The following is a 16,037-nucleotide window of genomic DNA, read 5'->3' as shown; positions in this document are numbered from 1 at the left end:
AGTTAAGTATATTTAAAGTTTGTAAACATGCGTTGTGTTGAGGAGGAGTGTTCAAAGTTACCGCCACGATAATTAGATATTGATCTCTAACAACACTGCGCATGTGCCCTGCTGCATATCGATGTTCTCATATCGATGTTCTCATATCGATATTTTTCTTTCGGCGTCTGTCTCTTGCGTATGTTACTCGGAAGCACATATAATTCTGTATACTAATCTTCTGCTGTCTTACAAATAAAATAACTTTAACAGTATTAAATTATGATGGCATGGCTAAATGTTCTATATAGCTAGTAATATTCGACGGAATATCAAAAACGAGGAATATGTAAAATAGAACTTGAATTCGTCAGTATATTACGGTATATTTTGAAAATGAGACGGTATGTTTCGGTATATTTCTGAGGGTCGGACGGTATATTTTATCGATAAGTCCGCGGTCACACTGTTTCTGCAGCATTGTCGAATTTTTCCCGTTGGCCGTCGGTTACGCGGTGGCCGTTGCTATTCTTTAAAACAAATGTAAACTGAAGGCGCCTGGAAATTTGAATTGAAATGTGTTCTAGTGCCAGTCCGCATTATTCATAGAGTTTCTGTACCCTGACGCCGCTGAAAGTGGTTTAGAGCTGTGTTTGCGGGTTGTCTGTTTGTCTTTGTCTATAAGAAAATACGAACTTGAGTCGTCGCGTCGATGATACCGAAACGCAAAACGAAAGAAAACGAGAATGCAGTCGAAAAATTAGAAGTAAGCGAAAATAAGTCAGAAAATAACAGTTAAAGAGACATCTAACTGTTGTCTGGCCGACGAAAAAAGGTGTGCGAAAAGTGCGCGAGAAAAATCACCGAAACCGAATTGCAAGGAGGAGGGAAAAGTGTGTATGGTTCGGATTTCGAGTTGAAAAGCGAATAATTTATGCAATTTTCAAAGGCAAACAGAAATGAAGCGTCTGTCTGCCATGCCAGTGAATGTGTGTGTGCGTGTCCCGTGTCTGTGAGTGTATAACAAAAGTAACAACAACTACAGGAGAGGCAAGGGACAGGATCAACGGTGCCGCGTCGCTCGGGGTAGTTTGTTTGAACAACACAGACCATCCAAACCAGGAGGCGGAGGGAGAGTGTGAGGAAAAGCAGGAGCAGGAGTTGAGGGCTGGCTGGGAGAGCGTGGAGCACTCACACGGGCACACACTCCTTTGTGCGCTTTTGCCGCCTGGAATGCAATGCTACAACAACAACCACAGGATGGTCTGAAGGGGAGGAAACGCTTAATTGTTTGCAGCAGCAGTGGCAGCATCCCGAAATCGCAAATAAACGACTGCATTTACGGCTCCGTGGGATACTTTTTTGTGTGCTGAAAGCAGATGCACGCCGACTGCTTGGAGAGAGGAGAATGCATAGTAAGTATCCTTCAAGTGTTGCTTTGCTCTCCTTCTCCCCTTTCTTTGTGTGTGTTGAGCAGATAAATCAAGAACAAAAAAGTATCCGTGGGATACTTTTTTGTGTGCTGAAAGCAGATGCACGCCGACTGCTTGGAGAGAGGAGAATGCATTGTAAGTATCCTTCAAGTGTTGCTTTGCTCTCCTTCTCCCCTTTCTTTGTGTGTGTTGAGCAGATAAATCAAGAACAAAAAAGCAAAATCAAGAAAGCACTTGGCCTCATTTGGAGTGGGCTAATTATAAAAGAGATTGTGTGGGACGGGGTGGAGGCAACTGCAGTTCCGTTCCCTGAACAACAAGTATGACCAGCTTCCAGTGAGAAGAGGATTTATAGCAGCAGAAGCAGCACCAAGGACTTCCAGTGTCTATTCCAGTCAGCCATGAAAACTCCTTTCATTGCCAGACCAGACCGAAACAGCACTCGTACAAACTCCCCTTTTGAAGTTTCCGTCTGTTGCTGCTCTATTTGCGCAAGTGCAGGCTATGCTCTCCTTCTCCCTTTTCATCTTTGTTCAAGATTTTACCTGAATTGTTTCGTTATCTTCAATGAAATAAACCCGACTTGTGCCTCTCCTTCTCCTCCTTCATGCTCTCTTATCGCACGTTTTTGTTTGTAATGTCACGACGCCCTTTCGGCTAATGTGTATGTGTTTTTTTTGTATTCAATTACTTTTATTCTGCTTTAATACTAGTACTTATATAAGGTCAGCAACTAGTTGTGAGGGTCTGGGACTTTGGTTTGTTGGTGGGGTAATGGGCGTAGCTATGCGGTACGGCCGCAAAGCATTGCTTCGCACAGCCGTTCCTCCTTACTCCTGCGACACTTTCCTTTCCCTCTCTGCTCCCCGTAGTTCCCGCATTATAGTGGCGGCGAACCTAGTGGTGGCATCCCACGCCTTGGGATTCGCTACCATGAGCGGCACGATCCCTCCGACGATAATGCTGGTGGCTAGCTCGTCCTCTAGCTGGCGCCTCTCGTACTCGAAACGGTGGCATTCAAAGAAGACGTGGTGAGCGTCCTCCACGATACCTCGACCACATGATTGGCACCAGTCCTCCGTTTCGTGTCCAAACCGCTTCAGGTACGATCTGAAGCATCCGTGACCGCTCAGCATCTGAGTGAGGTGGAAGTCCACCTGTCCGTGCTTCCTTTCCAACCACAGCTTGATATCCGGAATAAGTCGGTGGGTCTAGCGTCCTTTAGTCGAGGAATCCCACTTCATCTGCCACCTCCTGACGGTCTCGTGCCTGGGTGATTCTCTCTCGACTCCGGTGGGAGGATTGTGGGTGTCCCTGCGAGATAGCTTGTACACCTCGGCCCTTTCCCTCGCTTGCTCTGCTATTGGGATTAATCCCGCGATGACCAGTGCTGCGTCGTCGGATATGGTTCTAAACGCGCAGGCGATCCTGATGGCACATAAGCGGTGCGTTGCTTCGACTACTCGCTCGGCACCTTCGTCGCTTTGGACCACACTGCGGCAGTATACAGGAGCTGAGAGGAGACGACGCTGGTGATCAGCTTCCTCCTCGCTTGCTTTGGCCGCCTGGTGTTGAGCAGAATTCGCGAGAGTGCTCGGCAAGTCTGTGCGGCCTTTGTGTTGGCGTACTCCAAGTGCTCTCTAAATGAAAGCCTAGTGTCCAGCATAACTCCTAGGTATTTAAGCGCCCTTTGCGATGTAATGTCGTGTCCGCCGACCGACACTCGGGCCGTCTCCACCTTCTTCCTGCTGCTAATCAGAACTGCCTCCGTCTTGTGAGCCGCCAGCTGTAATCCCGCTATGGCGAGCCACGTCTCCACGGCACGGATTGCCCCGTTCGCAGCTGCTTCAACTGTTGCAAGGTCCTTGGCTACCACTACGATGGCGACGTCATCGGCAAACCCCACGACCGTCGTGCCCTCGGGAAGGTTCAGTCGCAGAACTCCATCGTACATCGTATTGCACAGGAGCGGCCCCAGCACCGACCCCTGCGGGACTCCAGCAGTTACTCTATATGATCTTATCCCTTCGCTCGTCTCGTACAGCAGCACCCTCTCGCTGAGGTAGCTGTCCACTATTCTCAGGAGGTATTCCGGGATCCGTAGCCTCCGTAGGGCTTCTATCGTTTTACCCCAGTCCGCGGAGTTGAACGCGTTTTTATACCCGATACTCAAAATGAGTATTGAAGTATATTAGATTTGTGGTAAAAGTGGATGTGTGTAACGTCGTTACCGTTGCCAATGGCATCCAGGGTTGATCTGCCTTTCCGGAAGCCATACTGGTTGGGCGACAAGCCGCCGGCATCTTCAATGGCACGGCTGAGCCTACGTGCAATGAGCTTTTCGCATACCTTCCCCGCGTTGTCTAGGAGACAAATTGGTCTGTACGAGGTAGGCTCACCTGGTGGTTTCTCTGGCTTGTTGAGCAGCAGTAGCTTTTGAATCTTCCACCTATCGGGGAAGGTACCTTCTAGCAGACACTTATTAAAAACCTCGGCGAAGGCGGATGGCTGTAGTGCCAATGCCAGTTTTAAAGCCCTATTTGGGATTGCATCCGGGCCTGGGGCTTTTTTGCTGGGCAGGCTCCTACCGGCTTCCAGGATCTCCGCTTCCGTGATCATTTCGATGCCCGTGATCGGTGCGTCGCTTTCTAAGGGGCCTGGACGCCTCTGTTGCTCGCTTGGGAACAGGGTGTGCACTATGTCCTCAAGGGTGCTGGGGTCCGTTGGCGCCTTGCTCCCGGCACTTAGCCTCTTCATAACGATTTTGTAAGCCCTGCCCCAGAGGTCTTGTTCCGCTGTGTCGCAGAGCTGGAGAAAGCATTCCCGCTTGCTGCTCCGAATTGCATGCTTCAGTGCCTTCCTGGCGGTCCTATACTCCTCATGCGATGTGTCGAACCGAGTCGTGCGTCGCGCTCTCTGCATAGCTCGTCTGGCCCTTAGACACGTTGTCCTGAGCCTGTCGATGTCGGCGTTCCATCACACGATTGGCTCGTGGGGCCGCATGAATGGCTTCCGCTGTCTCATGCTCCTGTCACAGGTCTCCTCCATTCGCAAGGCGAGCTGGTTGGCCGATTCGTTGGCGCTTGTGTCGCCGAGGGCCTCCCACGTCTCGAGGCTTCTGGCCAGAGCGCTGGTGTTGAGCGTGTCCACGATGTAGGCTTTGCTCCTCGCGCTTGACCTGCTGGGTCAGGGGCGTTCGCCAATGTTGCATACTGTGGCTTCGTGGTCGCTTCCGGTGTACACTTCTCCTATTTGCCACCTTGCATTGCGCAGCTGCGAAGGGCTCGCAAACGTTAGGTCAATGATTGACCCAGCGCCACCCCTGCAGAAGGTTTGCTGGGAGCCCTCGTTCAGCAGCGCTAGGTCTAGCGATGCAAAAGTTTCTAGCAGGATTCGGCCTCTTGCGTTGGTGACTTGGCAGCCCCACCCGCACACGCGTTGAAGTCCCCGGCGATTAGGACTGCCCCGCGGCTTCTTGCGTCTTCAGCTAGATCCTCAATGATTCGGGCGAAGGACTCGAGGGGTAGACTGGGCGCTAGGTAGCAGCTGAATACCCATAGGTTGCCAGCTCTCGCGCGCACAAATCCGTCTCCTGCCAGCACATTTCTGAGTTTGCAGGGATCGCCTCCACATGCCCACAGGGATGCCTTCCCTGTTCTGTCGGTCGCCCAGGATTCGTTGTCACCTGATTTGTACGGCTCGCTGAGTATGGCCAGGTCCGATTTGAGCTCTCTCACCGTCTGCAGGAGCAGGTCCTGTGCGGCCCTACAGTGATTCAGATTGAGCTGGATCACTTCCATCCTCTTGTTCCGGCTACCTCTCTTAACTTCGAGAAGGGACACTGCCGGCTTCCCGATTGATGGCCTCTGTCCTCTTGGCCTCTCCCGGCGCAGACGAAGCAGGTTGCCTTGTTTGGACAGTCTGCTATCTTGTGCCCATTGACGCCGCAGCGAATGCAGCACCCAGTTCGGTCCACTGCACTATGGCAGTTTGGCGCAATGTGCCCAATCTCCAAGCACTTGTAGCACCTAGGCTGCGAGTCCTTCTCCTTGATCTTACATACCGTCCATCCCACCTTGAGCTTGCCCTTGCCGAGGACCACTTGAGCATCCTTGCTCGGCAGTCCAATTACGGCAGTCTGGGTGTCCCGGTATGATGGGCGTAGGCTTCTCACATTCACCGAGTTGGCTTCGATGGCAAATTGTTCCGCTAAGGCCTTGACAAGGTCCTCCGTGGTTACTAGCGGGTCCAGGTCGCTGATCGCTAGCACCCTCGTCCTCGTGTCTTCGGAAAGGGCTCGTACCTCCGCTACTCCATCCAGTACCGATTCGAGGCTATCCTTTATCTTTGTTGCGCTTTCTTTATCGCCTCTGTTCAGCTCAAGGAGCAGGTTACCATTTGCGGTACGGCGGACCTTGTTGACGCTCGTACTCAGGTCCTGAAGCTGACCGTCTTCTCTCTGGGTGACCAGGGCCAGCACCTCGCTGTAGGTTTTTCCTTTCGCCTCGACGACCACGGCGTCCGGGCGGTGAGGTTTCCATGCTGGCTTCTTAGCTGCCCTAATGTGTATGTGTGTGTGTGTGTGTTTGCGTACCTTTCAAACGACTTTGCTCTCTTTTTCTAATGGAAGAGATAAGCGGTAATTATTTTTAATATTACTCCACATTTCAGTTGTTTCTGGGATGGGCTTGGGCTGCTCGTGATTCCAGATTATTTTTTCGCACATTTGTTTAAACACATTTTTAGCCAATATTAAACACCAAAGGTTTCGTGGTTTTGTCTTTTCTCGTAAACGATACGCCTAGAATGTCTGGCGATGCACTCACACAGAGAGCGGGCCGAAGCTTGTGATACCCTTTCAGATCCCTTGTTAGTGTGGCAGCTGTAGATCGCCTTTCTACGCAAAGCTTATGTTCTTTCTGGTAACAATAATAAATAAGGGTATAAAATTTAACAAATTTGAAAGTCTATCCTCGCTGACGATAATGATAAATGATACCTTGACCAAAAGAGTAGAAAATGTTGGCTTGGGTCTATCAGATTCTCGGCCAACCCGCTTCTAGAGTAACTCAATCCGGATGCTGGCACACCTGCTGGCGAAATTGCCAAAAATAAAAGGAGAGAACACGAGAGAATGCTAACAAGACAGAAGGAAAATGAAAAAAATTAACCGCAAACAGCTGTCGGGCATGAGGGTATTCCATTGCCTATGCCTGTGTCTGTGCCTGCTCACGCTCCTGCGCTGAATCAACAGCAATCTTGCGTCTTAATAAAATGCAAACAAGACTGCACAAAAGGAACACACAAATCGTATCTTTATGGAGAAAGGCCTCCCGGCTCCCGGTGCATTGGCAAACACAGTAGGCTGGCGACTCTGTTCTTCTCCAGAGCCCAACACAATTGCTAAACAAATAACGTAGGGAAGCTCTATTCTACCATTGGATACCCCCTAATCGAAGGTAGTTTTTTGCACAATAATTTATGTACATATAGTACGCCCCAGTTATATACTCCTATATGTGTGTACATAATTGCGAGGGCGACGTGGAGGCTTGGCAAAAACTGAAATCAAAACGTTAAATGCATGGGGATCAAATTTGGTTGTTCCACCTCTAATCGTGTTTTGGCTCTAGAAATTCGGGTGCTACTTGCGTCTGCAGAAAACATCATAGCCTGGACAACGACGAGCAAGGGAAACCGAGGAGTAGCCAAACGACGCGAAAGCGAAGCAAAGACAACGAAAAAGCATTTGCTAAACTCTGTTTGCTCTCCGATGCTTTTACCGTTACCTTTCAGCCGTGTAATTTTTAATTATGCAGCATACGTTATTTTTATACCCGATACTCAAAATGAGTATTGGGGTATATTAGATTTGTGGTAAAAGTGGATGTGTGTAACGTCCAGAAGGAATCGTTTCCGACCCCATAAAGTATAAATATTCTGGATCAGCATCAATAGCCGAGTCGATTGAGCCATGTCTGTCTGTCCGTCTGTCCGTCCGTCCGTCTGTCCGTCTGTCCGTCCGTCCGTCCATCCGCCCGTCCGTCTGTCCGTCCCCTTCAGCGCCTAGTGCTCAAAGACTATAAGAGCTAGAGCAACGATGTTTTGGATCCAGACTTCTGTGATATGTCACTGCTACAAAAATATTTCAAAACTTTTCCCCGCCCATTTCCGCCACCACAAAGGGCGAAAATCTGCGGCATCCACAATTTCGACGATACGAGAAAACTAAAAACGCAGAATCGTAGAAGATGACTATATCTTCTAGAGTGCAAAATCTGAATCAGATCGTATAATTATTATAGCCAGAATCTAGAAAACAATTTCATTCTTTCTCGCTCTGTCTCTCTCTAACACACAGGTTTCATGGTCGGTTTTGCCAATTGCAAAATATGAGTTCAAGGATCTCAGAACCCATAAGAGCTAGAGCAACCAAATTTGGTATCCACACTCCTGTGATATCGGACCTTGACCATTTTGTGTCAAAATTTCGCCACACCCCCTTCCGCCAACGCAAAGGACGAAAATCTGGGGCATCCACAAATCTCAGAGACTATTAACGCTAGAGTAACCAAATTTAGTATCCGCACTCCTGTTAGATCTCACTATAAAACTTATATCTCAAAATTTCGCCCCACCCTCTTCCGCCCACACAAAAGACGAAAATCTGTTTCAGACGCTCAGACTGATTTTCTGTCTCTCTCGCACGCACTCTTTGTCGTGTCGTTTAAGATTAGCGGCGTCTGCCGGAGGAGAGCCATACTGATTTAGTATCGGTTATAACTGTAGAGTTGCGGTGTCCGCAGCAACTCACAACGTTCCACCTCGTTTGGATTTTATTTTCGGATAATAATGCAAGCAAGAAGGCTGTTCGGGCACTATTTTGAGCCGGCTTGTCAATTGGTGAGCAAAAAAAAAAAAAATGTCTGGGAATATTTCCAGGTTCAATTTTTCTTACTGACTGAATGACTGCATTTGTTTGCATGACGCCGCCACTGCTGCCGCCGCCGCAGCATTTTGTAACGGTTGCTTGTGTCGTTTGTCTGGGCGGCCACTCGCCAAACGAATTTCGTTTTCGTTTGATTAGTGGACTGCATATGTGTGCATTTGGCTGGTTGGGATGGTTGGATGAATGGATTCATGGAGAGGCGTGAATCCATTTATACATACACACTACATATATATATATATATGTATATATGTATGTATGTATTTGAGGCACGCCCACTCTCGGTGCTGACCTATTCGGCCTATTTCGTAACTACTTTCGATTTTCCTGGCTTTTCCGCCACGTAAAGCCGCCTCGATTCGTCTCCGGGACTTCTTGGTGCTGTGTCGCGTGTGTCGTGGCAAGAACGAACGAGAATGTCAAGAGTTCAGCTATAAAACCGACACTCTAATGGATTTCCTTCTTGCGCCCTCATATGGGCATTAATTATGGCCAGGCCGAAATGGTTGAGGAAGTCTCTTGTCCATTCCAAATGCGGGCAAAACAAAAGCTCTGCAAAGACCAAAGAGAACAAGGAGATAGCAAAACAAACAAAAAACGCGGAGAGCTACAAAGTACTCAACGAATCATGAGAAGTGGTGGAAGAAGAATGAGAGGCAGGAGATGGAAAGACAGCAAAAGTAGAAGAGTCAAAACAAGAGACCAGGAGTTGAAAAGGCAACAGAAGAAGAAAAGACAAAGAAGAGAACGTGATTATGAAACCGGCAATCAACACACAAGCAGACGTGAAAAAGTGCGAGAGTACCATACGCCGGTTAACTAACGGCACTTTTGTTTAACACTAACAAGAAAATGGCGCGGCAAAAGCGGACAAAGAAGAATAGGAAGCGCAACTTTGTGCTCGGGCACATTAGAAAGAGATAAAAGGAGCCGAAAGAATATACATAAATGTAAGATTAATAATAATGTATCGTTTATTAATAGTGTTTTTCGAAAAAGAGTACAAAGTGTTTGATTTATGATGTGCAATTAATGAGTCTGTTCTTCCGACTTTTTGTTCAACTTTCTGCTTCTACTTCCAACAACCCACTCCCATATCGATAACCCCTTATCGGTTAGATCTTTTAAACATCGGTTAAGTCTGGTTATATCGGTTAGGTCTTATCGATGGTATCTTAAGTTCAAATGTTAATTTAGATGGGATAGTGTTAACTGCTTGATACACTGTCCTTTACATTCGGCCCTCCTGCTCATCTTCATCCCAGATGATAATATATCATCGTTCTCTGAGACAAAACGCCATAGCTTCATATTGTCACTGCTCGTTGCTGTGATATTTGGCCCCTCGACTTGTGCAACCTTTCTGAAGTCGTAGCGACCGTTCCGCTTTACCTTGGTGACTTCATATGGGCCTAGATACTCGCTGGCCAACTTGCGTCCTACGACGAACTGCGTCCTCTTGATCGCGACCATGTCTCCTAGTCTGTAGCCGTGCTCAGGTCGTCGTTTTTTATCATAATTGCGCTTGTACACCTCTTGCGCCTTCTCAATGTTTTGTTTCGCTTGGTCACGCAGTTCTTGGCGCTCGTTGTTAAACTGCGTAACCAACTCCTCGTTGAGCACCTCCAATAGTCGACTTTCAGCTTGTCTGTGCATCTTTGTCCCAAACATGACCTAGAATGGCGACGACTTCAACGTAGAATGCACATGCGAATTAATCGCCATCTGGACCTGTGGCACATGCTTGTACCACTTCGTTGACTCCTGAGCTGAGAGCTTTGCGATGATACCCAAAATTGAACGGTTCACCCGCTCAATCTGACCGTTGCCTCTCGCCACACCTGTCGTTGTACACACATGTTCGACTTTGTTCTCGGTGAGAAACTCGCTGAATGCGTTGGATGTAAACGCTGCTCCTCTGTCGCTGACTATGCGCATGCGAAAACCAAACACAAATGACCAATCGCTCAGCCTCTTCACAACTTCTTCGTGACCTGTTGACTTAGTTGGGAACAGCCACACAAACTTGGAGAATGCATCTACCACAGCAAAAATGTACTTGTATTGCTTGGCTGTCGCATCCATTGGTCCCAAATGATCAACGTGCAGCGTGTATAGTGGTGTGTCACCCTTGTCAATGCAATGAAGATAGCCTTCTTGTTTGCTCAACTTTTTGCTGAAAATTATACAACTGATCCAATTAGTAATCAACTTATTTACTTTCCGTTCAAGGTGCGGAATCCAGTAGTGCTGCTGAACTGAGTGCATTGTCTTCGCTGTGGAGAAATGACCAACTTCATGCGATCCTTGAATGATTTCCCTTTCCATCAGCCTTGGAACCACCAATACGTCATTGCCATTTACAGATTTGAAGAGAAGACCTCCTTTAAGCTTGTAGTCTTGATATGGGTGCTGCTTCATTCTGTCCCCTGGGCGGTGTACTGCTTTGAATGTAAAGTCCTCCATATACAGAATCCACTGGGAAACTTCTCTGGGTATATCTGCTTTCGTTGTTGCCTGCTTAAACGCCGCACAGTCAGTGGCAAGATCAAATTTGAGTCCCAACAGGTAGTGACGAAACTTCTTGAGTGCGAGGTATGCAGCTTTGACCTCCAAATAGTAACTGTGACGTTTGGACTCAGCTTGTGTAGTCTTTTTACTCCAATAGTAAATCGGGTGGAAATTGCCATCAAACTGCTGCAACAAAACTGCTCCGAAACCTTCTTTGGATGCATCCGTGTGGAGTTCCGTTGGCGCTTCTCGTAAGTATAAATGTAATACAGGTGCGATTACAAGCAGATTCTTTAAGGTTTGTAGCGATTGTTGCTCTGCTTCGCCAATGTTGAAAACTGCTTCCTTCCTGAGTAGATTCGTGAGCGGCCGGGCAACTTGTGCATAGCCAGGGATGAACTTTCTGAAAAAGCCTGTGAGTCCCAGAAGGGCTTGAACTGCTTTAATGTCTTTGGGCGTAGCAAACCGACTGACAGCTGCTGTCTTCTCTTTGCCGGGCCAGATTCTCCCGTCCTCAATGATATGGCCCAGAAGGCGTGGCCCAGAATGCGTGGCTGCATGAAGCTACATTTCTTCCACTTGATCTTTAGGCCAAACTGCGCAGCTGTCTCCAGGACCAACTTCGTCTTCCTTATGCATACCTCGGGCGACGCGGCGTAAACAATTATGTCGTCCATATAAAGCTGCATAATGTCAGAATTCATTAATTCTTGAAAAATATAGCTTACGAACCGAATGAACGCAGCTGGCGAGCTCTTGAATCCGAAAGGCGCTTTATTAAACTCGAATAATCCCTCCTTTGTGACGAAGGCCGTATACGACTTGCTTTGCTCTTCCATAGGCACATGGAAAAATCCGTTTTCAAGGTCCATTATGGTAAACCACTTAGCCGACTGCAGCTTTTCCAAGACTTCCTCCATGATCGGGACTGGGAAGCAGTCCAGCAATACCATGCTGTTTAACTTCCTGTAGTCTACGCAAACTCTAAGTGTACCATCTTTTTTCTTCACGACGACAACTCTGCTCGCTACAATTGAAGACGACTTGCGCACGATTCCTTGCTCGATCCATTCTTCGACTTGCTTCTTTACGGCACTGGCTTCGTCTGTTGATAAACGACTCGGTGAGTGATGAAACGGCTTGATTACTCCGTCGGGAACTATCTTTAGTTGGATTGGAGACTGCTTTGCAACTTCTGTGGGCATTTGGTAACTGTTTCTTATCATCTGTTCAACGTCTTTTCGATATTGCGGCGGAGCTACAAAGGATGACTCTTCAGTTACATTATACATAAGAGCATGCTCATCTGTTGGCACAGGATCTGCGTCATGCTTCAAAAACGTGTATCCTTGCATATCAGCGACGAAACGGAACTTTTTAATGAAATCATGCCCCAAAAGTGCGTCGAAATCAATCTGGCTACTGGGGACTACTAAAAACTTCTGTGTGGTCTGCCACTTATCCACGGTAACTTCTGCATTAAAGTATCCAACAGGCTTTGTTGATATCTGACCCAGACCGCGCAACATAGTTGTGCACTTCAAAAGTTTAACGTTTTTCATGGTCTTCAACATACTCTCTTTGATTTTGGTATAATCTGACCCTGTATCCACAAGACAGTCAACTACAATGCCGTTTATTTGAATTTTTTTCATGCGACTGCGATTCAAAATGACGCGAACTTTATCAACTTTATCTGCTTCATAAGGACAGTTACGCGAAATGTGACCATTCTGATTGCACTTAAAACACTTTGTTTCGGCTTTGCAGTCTTTGTGTTTATGTTCTCCTGATCCACAGTTATAGCAATATTCTTTTTTACCGCTTTGCTGCTTGAAACTCGTTTTATGCTGTTCGTTATTGCCCTTCTTTTCCGATATGTTCAAACGATCATAGATATCGAACTCTTCTTTCAAGGCCCTGAAAGTCTTACAGCGATACATGGCATACTTATACTCGTTTCTTATGTCCAGACCGTTCACAGACCGCTGGCCTGCACATACTTTTGCTTTTCAGTAAGCTCATATGCGTCGGCATTTTTTTCGAATATCTCAAACCATTTTTCTATGGGAGCCGATTTTCCATCACAATCGCTCACAACTTTTGTAAAATTATCTGGAGCGATCTTCATTTCTCGTTGCTCATCGCAAAGCACTTTCAAACTAAGCAACTTTATCATTTGATCAATCTTGTCATCAGTATTGTTTTCCGCATTTTCAAAATCTTTCATCTCGTTTGCACTCGGGCGCGACGTTCCTGGTACAGCTTCTTCCTTCTCTCTCTCTTTCCAGTGCAACGGCGGCGGTGTTTGCATCATTTTGCGGCTCTTTTCGACTTGTGTCTGTGTACCCGACGAGTGCTTGTCTTTTCTGTTTATAAGTGTGTATCACACACAACGTGTCTGTGCGTGTTTTTATACCCGATACTCAAAATGAGTATTGGGGTATATTAGATTTGTGGTAAAAGTGGATGTGTGTAACGTCCAAAAGGAATCGTTTCCGACCCCATAAAGTATATATATTCTTGATCAGCATCAATAGCCGAGTCGATTGAGCCATGTCTGTCTGTCCGTCTGTCCGTTTGTCCGTCCGTCCGTCTGTCCGTCCCCTTCAGCGCCTAGTGCTATAAGACTATAAGAGCGAGAGCAACGATGTTTTGGATCCAGACTTCTGTGATATGTCACTGCTACAAGAATATTTCAAAACTTTGCCCCGCCCACTTCCGCCCCCACAAAGGGCGAAAAACTGTGGCATCCACAATTTCGACGATACAAGAAAACTAAAAACGCTGAATCGTAGAAGATGACTATATCTTCTAGAGTGCAAAATCTGAACCAGATCGTATAATTATTATAGCCAGAATCAAGAAAACAATTTCATTTTTTCTCGCCCTGTCTCTCTCTAACACACACGTAGCATAGCCGGCTTTGCTTAGAGTAAAACATTAGCGCCTAGATCTCACAGACTATAAAACCTAGGGCAACCAAATTTGGTATCCACACTCCTAATATAACGGACCGAGACGAGTTTGTTTCAAAATTTCGCCACACCCCCTTCCGCCCCCGCAAAGGATGAAAATCTGGGGACATTCACAAATCTCAGAGACTATTAAGGCTAGAGTAACCAAATTTGGTATCCCCACTCCTGTTAGATCTCACTATAAAACGTATATCTCAAAATTTCGCCCCACCTCCTTTCGCCCCCACAAAGGACGAAAATCTGTTGCATCCACAATATTGAGGATACGAGAAAACTAAAAACGCAGAATCATAGATAATGATCATATATATCAGATTGCTGAATCTGGATCAGATCAGATCATTTTTATAGCCAAAAGGAACAAATCAATTTGCACTGGCTACGCAGCACCCGACGTCACGCTTAGACTGATTTTCTGTCTCTCTCGCACGCACTCCTTGTCGTGTCGTTTAATATTAGCGGCGTCTGCCGGAGGAGAGCCATACTGACTTAGTATCGGGTATAACTGTAGAGTTGCGGTCTCCGCAGCAACTCACAACGTTCCCCCTCGTTTCTGCTTGCGTACGTACTGCGCACGGACAAGGCGACGCTGCGGCGCGACAATGAATTTCACAATTTTCCAACCGAATTAAACGACCGATCTTTTATTAAACTCCATGTCTACTGTTATGCTCACAGAATTTGGATTGTTCAACTTAATGTTTATAGCCACCAACAACAACTTTACAACTTTATGTACATAGCTACAAACAACAACTTTAACAACTTTTCAACAATCCTCTTCTTGCATCAGCTTCTGCTTTCTTTTTTTTTTCTTTTTCGCACACTCTGTTGCGTGACCTTCCATCCATGGCCACAATTATTAGTTATTGATCTGAATTATGAACTCTAGTGTAAGTTAGGCTAGGGCAAAGCGGTAGCGCAATAAAAGCTCGCTCTCTCGCTCTTGGCGAATTCGCCCCGCTTTGCCACCGTAGGTTAGCTAGAGTAAGAGATTTGAATTGTGAAGAAAATATAGTTGTTCGCCTTGAATTAGATCGAGCGTATCAAGTTTTTCGCCCCGCCAAATAAATAATTTAAATTACAGCCACCCAAAGTTTTCGGTAATTGATTAGAAAAACTCTTCTAATTTTTCATGGCGCCCCCGGGTGGACTGTAAAGTGAATTATAGGCAACAACAATAAGTGACAGTGACACAAGAAATTGCAGTATACATATGCAAACATATTCGTTGCTCGCGTCGTGTGTGTGTGCAATCGGCAATCAATTTGTAAAATATCGTCGCGTCGGTCGCGCCAACAATAATTTTTGTGCAAATTCTGCTACCGCCGAGGGATGCCCTGCGATAAAGACAGGAAAGTAGCAGTTGGATTCAAAGATCCAAAAGAGGAATCAGAGGTATTTGTGCAGAAATTGAAGGCTGAGCAAAAGACATTCAGATCTCTCTTTGAGGTGTCTTGTGCTGAAAACATTGCACATCGCCTTCAATTCTAGGCACAGACGTATGATATATGTACATACATATAGTAGAGCTTGATTGCATGCATTTTATTAGTAATTGCATAAATATAACTAAAAACACATAAATACATACTTATCGACACATACAGACTTATGTGAACCGCTATTTGGACGCAACAGTTATATGTACATACATACATCTTTCGTTTACTGCAATCACTGTCGCCCTCCCCCCCCTTTATTTTGTTCTACCTTTCTTGTCGTTAGAACCTCACAAAGTTTGTTCGTTCGTTCACCCATGCCACGGCGTATAGAAAATACCCACACATCCATACAAGCAGCAGCACCGGTGCATTATTTCGTTTTCGCTTTCGCTTCTCCACTGCTGCTTGCGTTGTATTTGTTGGGAGAATTTTCGTTGCCGCTCTTGAGCTTAACGGTGCGCCAAGTGACGCGCTACCCTGTATCTAACGGGTATATTGTTTTCGGCTGTTACTTGCCAAGTGACGCGCTACCCTGTATATAACGGGTATATTGTGTTCGGCCGTCACTTGCAACGACTCTTTCCCTTGATACCTCGTGCTACGACATTCAATTCAAAGACTTGAAGACTTAAAGATTAAGCTCAAAAGTCGAGTAAAAAGCATTCGCCGCTTAGAGGATCGATTAGATCAAGGGTCGATTCCTTTGCAATTACCGGAATTACAATGTAGATTAGATTGTTTG

General features: G+C 46.4%; 1 protein-coding gene across 6 annotated transcripts in view; it reads left to right on the top strand.

Annotated features, from left to right (window-relative positions):
• The first annotated feature begins 477 nt into the window (after positions 1-477).
• The window catches only part of LOC117189757 (protein MTSS 2-like), an 87,206-nt gene continuing 71,646 nt past the window's right edge, over positions 478-16,037 (top strand). For 2 of the 6 annotated variants that reach the window (XM_033394839.1, XM_033394838.1), the window contains exon 1: positions 491-1,394. The gene's annotated coding sequence lies outside the window, so the exon portion shown is untranslated. Of the gene's footprint in view, positions 1,395-16,037 lie in introns of all 6 variants that reach the window. The other 4 variants (XM_033394837.1, XM_033394836.1, XM_033394834.1 and 1 more) reach the window with 4 other exon arrangements.

Source organism: Drosophila miranda (genome assembly GCF_003369915.1).
Source record: "Drosophila miranda strain MSH22 chromosome Y unlocalized genomic scaffold, D.miranda_PacBio2.1 Contig_Y1_pilon, whole genome shotgun sequence".
Classification (NCBI taxonomy): Eukaryota; Metazoa; Arthropoda; class Insecta; order Diptera; family Drosophilidae; genus Drosophila; species Drosophila miranda.
The sequence above is the reverse complement of the archived record's forward strand: the minus strand, read 5'-3'. Positions and strand labels throughout refer to the sequence as shown.